Raw genomic sequence first — 9,213 nt, forward strand, 5'->3', positions numbered from 1 at the left:
GAGAATGTCTTGGAATGGATAAGACTGAAGGACGTTCTATCAGTTACAAGTCTTGAAAAGAATCCATTTGAGATAAGTGTCTAAACTACAGCAATGCCAGTAGAGATAAAAAAAAAATAGCCAGTATTCAAGAGTTACTTAAATATGATTGCTGTATCCTAGTAAGTACCAATATGTGGGATTCTTTTGGCTTACCCGCAGTAGTGTTCCCAAATTGACTGTACTCAAATCCAAAGATTTATGAGAAGCGCATATGGTGATTAAATATGTAAATTAAGTGTAACTGTTAATTTTAGAGCCTTAGGTAGAAGCTACTTTTTTTTTTTTTTTTTTTTTTTTTTTTTTTTTTTTTTTTTTTTTTTTTTTTTTTTTTTTTTTTTTTTTTTTTTTTATTTATTTTTTTATTGGTGTTCAATTTACTAACATACAGAATAACACCCAGTGCCCGTCACCCATTCACTCCCACCCCCCGCCCTCCTCCCCTTCTACCACCCCTAGTTCGTTTCCCAGAGTTAGCAGTCTTTACGTTCTGTCTCCCTTTCTGATATTTCCCACACATTTCTTCTCCCTTCCCTTATTTTCCCTTTCACTATTATTTATATTCCCCAAATGAATGAGAACATATAATGTTTGTCCTTCTCTGACTGACTTACTTCACTCAGCATAATACCCTCCAGTTCCATCCACGTTGAAGCAAATGGTGGGTATTTGTCATTTCTAATAGCTGAGTAATATTCCATTGTATACATAAACCACATCTTCTTTATCCATTCATCTTTCGTTGGACACCGAGGCTCCTTCCACAGTTTGGCTATCGTGGCCATTGCTGCTAGAAACATCGGGGTGCAGGTGTCCCGGCGTTTCATTGCATTTGTATCTTTGGGGTAAATCCCCAACAGTGCAATTGCTGGGTCGTAGGGCAGGCATATTTTTAACTCTTTGAGGAACCTCCACACAGTTTTCCAGAGTGGCTGCACCAGTTCACATTCCCACCAACAGTGTAAGAGGGTTCCCTTTTCTCCGCATCCTCTCCAACATTTGTTGTTTCCTGCCTTGTTAATTTTCCCCATTCTCACTGGTGTGAGGTGGTATCTCATTGTAGTTTTCATTTGTATTTCCCTGATGGCAAGTGATGCAGAGCATTTTCTCATATGCATGTTGGCCATGTCTATGTCTTCCTCTGTGAGATTTCTGTTCATGTCTTTTGCCCATTTCATGATTGGATTGTTTGTTTCTTTGGTGTTGAGTTTAATAAGTTCTTTATAGATCTTGGAAACTAGCCCTTTATCTGATGCGTCCTTTGCAAATATCTTCTCCCATTCTGTAGGTTGTCTTTTAGTTTTGTTGACTGTATCCTTTGCTGTGCAAAAGCTTCTTATCTTGATGAAGTCCCAATAGTTCATTTTTGCTTTTGTTTCTTTTGCCTTCGTGGATGTATCTTGCAAGAAGTTACTATGGCCGAGTTCAAAAAGGGTGTTGCCTGTGTTCTTCTCTAGGATTTTGATGGAATCTTGTCTCACATTTAGATCTTTCATCCATTTTGAGTTAATCTTTGTGTATGGTGAAAGAGAGTGGTCTAGTTTCATTCTTCTGCATGTGGATGTCCAATTTTCCCAGCACCATTTATTGAAGAGACTGTCTTTCTTCCAATGGATAGTCTTTCCTCCTTTATCGAATATTAGTTGCCCATAAAGTTCAGGGTCCACTTCTGGATTCTCTATTCTGTTCCACTGATCTATGTGTCTGTTTTTGTGCCAGTACCACACTGTCTTGATGACCACAGCTTTGTAGTACAACCTGAAATCTGGCATTGTGATGCCCCCAGATATGGTTTTCTTTTTTAAAATTCCCCTGGCTATTCGGGGTCTTTTCTGATTCCACACAAATCTTAAAATAATTTGTTCTAACTCTCTGAAGAAAGTCCATGGTATTTTGATAGGGATTGCATTAAACGTGTATATTGCCCTGGGTAACATTGACATTTTCACAATATTAATTCTGCCAATCCATGAGCATGGAATATTTTTCCATCTCTTTGTGTCTTCCTCAATTTCTTTCAGAAGTGTTCTATAGTTTTGAGGGTATAGATCCTTTACATCTTTGGTGAGGTTTATTCCTAGGTATCTTATGCTTTTGGGTGCAATTGTAAATGGGATTGACTCCTTAATTTCTCTTTCTTCAGTCTCATTGTTAGTGTATAGAAATGCCACTGACTTCTGGGCATTGATTTTGTATCCTGCCACGCTACCGAATTGCTGTATGAGTTCTAGCAATCTTGGGGTGGAGACTTTTGGGTTTTCTATGTACAGTATCATGTCATCGGCGAAGAGGGAGAGTTTGACTTCTTCTTTGCCAATTTGAATGCCTTTAATGTCTTTTTGTTGTCTGATTGCTGAGGCTAGGACTTCCAGTACTATGTTGAATAGCAGTGGTGAGAGTGGACATCCCTGTCTTGTTCCTGATCTTAGGGGAAAGGCTCCCAGTGCTTCCCCATTGAGAATGATATTTGCTGTGGGCTTTTCGTAGATGGCTTTTAAGATGTCGAGGAATGTTCCCTCTATCCCTACACTCTGAAGAGTTTTGATCAGGAATGGATGCTGTATTTTGTCAAATGCTTTCTCTGCATCCAATGAGAGGATCATATGGTTCTTGGTTTTTCTCTTGCTGATATGATGAATCACATTGATTGTTTTACGGGTGTTGAACCAGCCTTGTGTCCCAGGGATAAATCCTACTTGGTCATGGTGAATAATTTTCTTAATGTACTGTTGGATCCTATTGGCCAGTATCTTGTTGAGAATTTTTGCATCCATGTTCATCAGGGATATTGGTCTGTAATTCTCCTTTTTGGCGGGGTCTTTGTCTGGCTTTGGAATTAAGGTGATGCTGGCTTCATAGAACGAATTTGGAAGTACTCCATCTCTTTCTATCTTTCCAAACAGCTTTAGGAGAATAGGTATGATTTCTTCTTTAAACGTTTGATAAAATTCTCCTGGGAAGCCATCTGGCCCTGGACTCTTGTGTCTTGGGAGGTTTTTGATGACTGCTTCAATTTCCTCCCTGGTTATTGGCCTGTTCAGGTTTTCTATTTCTTCCTGTTCCAGTTTTGGTAGTTTGTGGCTTTCCAGGAATGCGTCCATTTCTTCTAGATTGCTTAATTTATTGGCGTATAGCTGTTCATAATATGTTTTTAAAATCATTTGTATTTCCTTGGTGTTGGTAGTGATCTCTCCTTTCTCATTCATGATTTTATTAATTTGAGTCTTCTCTCTCTTCTTTTTAATAAGGCTGGCTAATGGTTTATCTATCTTATTAATTCTTTCAAAGAACCAACTCCTGGTTCTGTTGATCTGTTCCACAGTTCTTCTGGTCTCGATTTCGTTGAGTTCTGCTCGAATCTTTATTAACTCCCTTCTTCTCTTGGGTGTAGGATCTATTTGCTGTTTTTTCTCTAGCTCCTTTATGTGTAAGGTTAGCTTTTGTATTTGAGTTCTTTCCAGTTTTTGAATGGATGCTTGTATTGCGATGTATTTCCCCCTTAGGACTGCTTTTGCTGCATCCCAAAGATTTTGAACGGTTGTATCTTCATTCTCATTAGTTTCCATGAATCTTTTTAATTCTTCCTTAATTTCCTGGTTGACCCTTTTATCTTTTAGCAGGATGGTCCTTAACCTCCACGTGTTTGAGGTCCTTCCAAACTTCTTGTTGTGATTTAGTTCTAATTTCAAGGCATTATGGTCCGAGAATATGCAGGGGACAATCCCAATCTTTTGGTATCGGTTCAGACCCGATTTGTGACCCAATATGTGGTCTATTCTGGAGAAAGTTCCATGTGCGCTTGAGAAGAATGTGTATTCGGTTGAGTTTGGATGTAAAGTTCTGTAGATATCTGTGAAATCCATCTGGTCCAGTGTATCATTTAAAGCTCTCGTTTCTTTGGAGATGTTTTGCTTAGAAGACCTATCGAGTATAGAAAGAGCTAGATTGAAGTCACCAAGTATAAGTGTATTATTATCTAAGTATTTCTTCACTTTGGTTAATAATTGATTTATATATTTGGCAGCTCCCACATTCGGAGCATATATATTGAGGATTGTTGAGTCCTCTTGTTGAATAGATCCTTTAAGTATGATATAGTGTCCCTCTTCATCTCTCACTACAGTCTTTGGGGTAAATTTTAGTTTATCTGATATAAGGATGGCTACCCCTGCTTTCTTTTGAGGACCATTCGAATGGTAAATGGTTCTCCAACCTTTTATTTTCAGGCTGTAGGTGTCCTTCTGTCTAAAATGAGTCTCTTGTAGACAGCAAATAGATGGGTCCTGCTTTTTTATCCAGTCTGAAACCCTGCGCCTTTTGATGGGGTCATTAAGCCCGTTCACATTCAGAGTTACTATTGAGAGATATGAGTTTAGTGTCATCATGATATCTATTCAGTCTTTGTTTTTGTGGACTGTTCCACTGAACTTCTTCTTAAAGGGGAATTTTAAGAGTCCCCCTTAAAATTTCTTGCAGAGCTGGTTTGGAGGTCACATATTCTTTTAGTTGCTGCCTGTCTTGGAAGCTCTTTATCTCTCCTTCCATTTTGAATGAGAGCCTTGCTGGATAAAGTATTCTTGGTTGCATGTTCTTCTCCTTTAGGACCCTGAATATATCCTGCCAGCCCTTTCTGGCCTGCCAGGTCTCTGTGGAGAGGTCTGCTGTTACCCTAATACTCCTCCCCATAAAAGTCAGGGATTTCTTGTCTCTTGCTGCTTTAAGGATCTTCTCCTTATCTTTGGAATTTGCAAGCTTCACAATTAAATGTCGAGGTGTTGAACGGTTTTTATTGATTTTAGGGGGGGATCTCTCTATTTCCTGGATCTGAATGCCTGTTTCCCTTCCCAGATTAGGAAAGTTTTCAGCTAGAATTTGTTCAAATACATATTCTGGCCCTCTGTCCCTTTCGGCGCCCTCGGGAACCCCAATTAAACGTAGGTTTTTCTTCCTCAGGCTGTCGTTTATTTCCCTTAATCTATCTTCATGGTCTTTTAATTGTTTGTCTCTTTTTTCCTCAGTTTCCCTCTTAGCTATCAACTTGTCTTCTATGTCACTCACTCGTTCTTCCACCTCGTTAACCCTCGTCGTTAGGACTTCTAGTTTGGATTGCATCTCATTCAATTGATTTTTAATTTCTGCCTGATTAGCTCTAAATTCTGCAGTCATGAAGTCTCTTGAGTCCTTTATACTTTTTTCTAGAGCCACCAGTAGCTGTATAATAGTGCTTCTGAATTGGCTTTCTGACATTGAATTGTAATCCAGATTTTGTAACTCTGTGGGAGAGAGGACTGTTTCTGATTCTTTCTTTTGAGGTGAGGTTTTCCTTCTAGTCATTTTGCTCAGTGCAGAGTGGCCAAAAGCAAATTGTATTGGGAAAAAGAGAAAAAGAGAGGAGAGAAAGAAGGAAAGAAAAGAGAAAGAGAAAAAAAAAGGGAAGAAAAGAAAAAAAAAACGAGAAAAAAAAAAGAAGAAAAAGAGAAAGAAAAAGAAAGGAGAAAAAAAGGGGGTGGGGGAAGGAAACAAATCAAAAAGCAAAACAAAACAAAAACAAAAACAAAAACAAAACAAAAAAAAAAAAAAAAAAAAAGAACCACAGGGGAGTATCTTCTGATTCTGTGTACTTTAAGTCCCTTGGCTTCTCCTGGAAGTTGTCAGTCTAGCTGATCTTCTGGGGGAGGGGCCTGTTGTGCTGGTTTTCAGGTGTTAGCAGTTGGGGGAGCCGCTGTGCCCCTGCCTGGTGCAGGGCTCGGTGGGGGTTGTTTACCCCGTGAGGCCGCAGGAGGAACAGCCCCAGTGGCGGGGCAGCTCTGGAGCCCTGGATTCAGCTCCGGCAGGAACTCCGTCTGCAGGGCCTGGAGGCTCCGGGGCGGGGCCGCTGCTCTGCTCAGCTGGGGCAGGAGCGTCCTCGCTGTCCTGGGCCCTCCCGGCCTCTGCCTGTCCCGGGGGAGGCGGGATCCTGGGCTGTGTCCCGGCGCCCTGTGCTCCGGAGCCTGCGCTGGTGGATTCGCGCTCCCGGGCCGCGCAACCCCCTCCGCGGAGCCGCCGCCCGAGCCCCTCCGAGCTGCTCCTGGAACCGCGCAGCCCCCTCCGCACGGAGCCTCTTCCTCTGCCCGAGCCCCTCCGAGCTGCTCCCGGGGCCGCGCAGCCCCCTCCGCGGAGCCGCCGCCCGAGCCCCTTCAGCTGCTCCGGGTCCCGCCGGGTCCCGCCGTGCGCGCTGCAGCCCTTAGGGAGCTCGGCGCACTCTCCTGGGCGCGCAGTTGCTCTGTTAGTGTCCCCGGGAGCCCGAGGGCATCCCCGCCCTCCTGGGTCCTGCTCCAACTCCCCGCGAGCCCCTTTCCCCCGGGAAGGTCGGTGCAGCTCCTGCTCCTCCGGGACGGGGCTCTCCTGTCCTGGGGACACTCGCCCCGGCCTCAGCCCGGCTCCTCGCGGGCCCCTCCCCCTTGGAGGCCTTTTGCTTCTTTATTTCTTTTTCCCCGTCTTCCTACCTTGATAGATGCGCGAACTCTTCTCACTGTAGCATTCCAGCTGGTCTCTCTTTAAATCTCAGGCCGAATTCATAGATTTTCAGGATAATTTGAAGGTTTTCTAGGTAGTTTGGTGGAGACAGGTGATTTGGAGACCCTACTCTTCCGCCATCTTGCTCCTCCCTCAATGTTCAGAAGCTACTTTTCCTGTTGAGATTTAAAGAGAACAGCATCTCATTTAAACCAAAGCTTCTGCCTTTTGTTGTCACTTCCTTCAGCATTATTAAACATGTTATTAAACCCAGTTTACATCCTGGCTCCTATAAGAAGTAAGAAGGTTGAGTGACCAGGAAGTATATTAAGCATATTTCACATTATACCTGAGACTACCTTTCCTGGCAATATTCTGGTTGAGCCTCTTCCTACAGCAGACATTACCAAGATTTTAGCTTATTCATGATTGTTTGTTTTTTAAGAGATCTTGTTTCTCCCTTCAATCCAGCTTCCATTAGAACCCAATTTATCAAACAGGTCCAAAATCCAAAGCATACCATGTTCAAATTATTTTCATTAGGCTCTGAGTCCCAAATACATTAATGAATGGACTGAGTTTATGTTTTACTTTTCATGTCATGTAAGTTCATAAGCTACAAAATAATAAAAGACGGATTGGTCCAGAATAGCTTGAGAACCTCTAAAAAAGGCAATGTTGCCTAACTTCACATGCTGGCCTATCAGATTATGTGACCCTGTTAAAATATTATTAACGTGGATTTAAAAAATGGGTGGGGAATTGAGTAGGATTTTCATATTTTTAACATGGATGACTAGATGGATGATAGACTCATTCACCAAAGAGGCAATAAAGGCATATATTTGACAAGATTTTTAAAAATATTTGCTTTGAGGAACCATTGGCAGTTCCCTGATATAAATTATATGTACCTCCTATCTCTTCAAGATAGATCTAAAGACAGGGGACTTGTCGCTAACAAACCCTTATGATACAGGTTTCAAAGCTGTATCATCCTTACTTACTCTGGGGGGTAGAAGTCAACCCAAACCAAAAGCCAATGAGCTAGTTAGTGTACATTTAAAATTAGAAACCAGATGTTTTCCCTTCTACCATGGGTTTTTGCTTCTATTAACTTGCAAACTAATTTATTTCACACATTTTTCTCATTTGCTTCCTCCATAATAGAACTTCTAATTGTCCTCACTCATGGCTTTTTTATTCAGAAGACAAAAGGTGTGAAAGATTAAGAGAAGAAATGGATAAAATGCAGGAAGAACACAGATTAAAGATATTCAACCCCAGAGATGCCTGAACTCTTTAAGTCCTGCCTTTTGGTCATAGGAAAGGCTGTGAAATATCCATGATTTTGAATCCTATACAAGAAATTCTACTTTTTTTGTCTCTATAACTCACAATTTCTTGCTAATTTTCTTGTAATATTAAAGGATGCAATTAGTTAAGAGTTCCATATTTATTTTTAGATTTATTGATCTTCTGACAAAATCCTAATTATGGGTCATCTGAGAGAATAAAAGAGGTTCACGAACTTCATTTTACTAGACATATATTTAGAAATGCAGACTTATTCTATGCAATTTCCTAATATAGAATTGGAAGGAATAACTGTCAGGCCACCATCTGTCTCTCACCTTCCTCTGGCAGTTGCTGTTCCAGGCATGATCTCACTCTTGGAGAGCAGTTCCTGGAAACCATCACATGCAAAAACTGGCAAAGAAGAGACAGTGTGCTCACACCTGATAGAACAGAGGAACCGGTTTAGAAGAGTCTATGAATACTATTTTATCTCAATGTCTAGACTAATAAAATTAGGTTATGGTTAGCAAAAAAAATGTGGTTATTTGAAAGTTATTGCCAAGACATCTGGAAACTTAATAGACGTTCCAGAGGTCTTTGACCAAATGTTACCTTTTTTAACTATAAAAAGGCTATCCTGACCCTTTCTAAATGATATATTAGCTGACCTTTGGCAATAAAATGTTAGGACTGCTGTGAAGGAACCTCGCTCATTTCTATAGAGAGGCACATATCTGGCTGCTACTTCCTCCCTCAAGTTTCAGATAATGAAAAGCACATTGCGTACCACTTGAATAAATTTAAAACAAAACAAAGCAATAGGAATAGTTTCACATTTGCCTCTGATTGCATTTTATATTTTGTCAGCTATGGCTTTATGTTCACTTTTTTTCCTTTAGCACCTCTGAACATGATATTTATATCTTTTAAAAAAAATGATTAGCAATTCTTAACTTGTATTACATAATAAAAGAGAAAAGAAATACTCAGGTATAATGTTAAACATTCTCTTTCTGCTAAATCCATTGTAAATCACTGCAGCATATAAATGTTAGAGTTCAAAAGTTGAACGAATCGACTGACCTTAAAGTCCATGTTTCTGATTCTCAAGACATATATTTGACTTTTATAAATCTCAAATTCCACCAGTTTGTATAGTAAAATTGGTTTTGGAGGATGCTGCTAAGTATAGAGATACCAAATTTGTTTTTCTTCTCATAGAATGCATTCTTGACTCGGTTGTTAGAATGGCTTTTGGGCCAGGAAAATAGGAGAAGAAATAATTTTAAAAACTATATTTTCGGGCAGCCCAGGGGGCTTAGTGGTTTAGTGCCACCTTTGGCCCAGGGCCTGATCCTGGAGACCCAGGATGGAGTCCCA

General features: G+C 40.7%; 1 long non-coding RNA gene across 1 annotated transcript in view; it reads right to left on the reverse strand.

Annotated features, from left to right (window-relative positions):
* Positions 1-8,273, reverse strand: part of LOC111090118 — a 63,589-nt gene extending 55,316 nt beyond the window's left edge. Inside the window, exon 1 of the long non-coding RNA XR_005370930.1 lies at positions 8,169-8,273. This is a non-coding gene — a long non-coding RNA (uncharacterized LOC111090118). The remainder of the gene's footprint in view (positions 1-8,168) is intronic.
* Between the last annotated feature and the right edge of the window lie 940 nt (positions 8,274-9,213).

The sequence above is a fragment of the Canis lupus genome, chromosome 15, assembly GCF_011100685.1.
Source record: "Canis lupus familiaris isolate Mischka breed German Shepherd chromosome 15, alternate assembly UU_Cfam_GSD_1.0, whole genome shotgun sequence".
Classification (NCBI taxonomy): domain Eukaryota; kingdom Metazoa; phylum Chordata; class Mammalia; order Carnivora; family Canidae; genus Canis; species Canis lupus.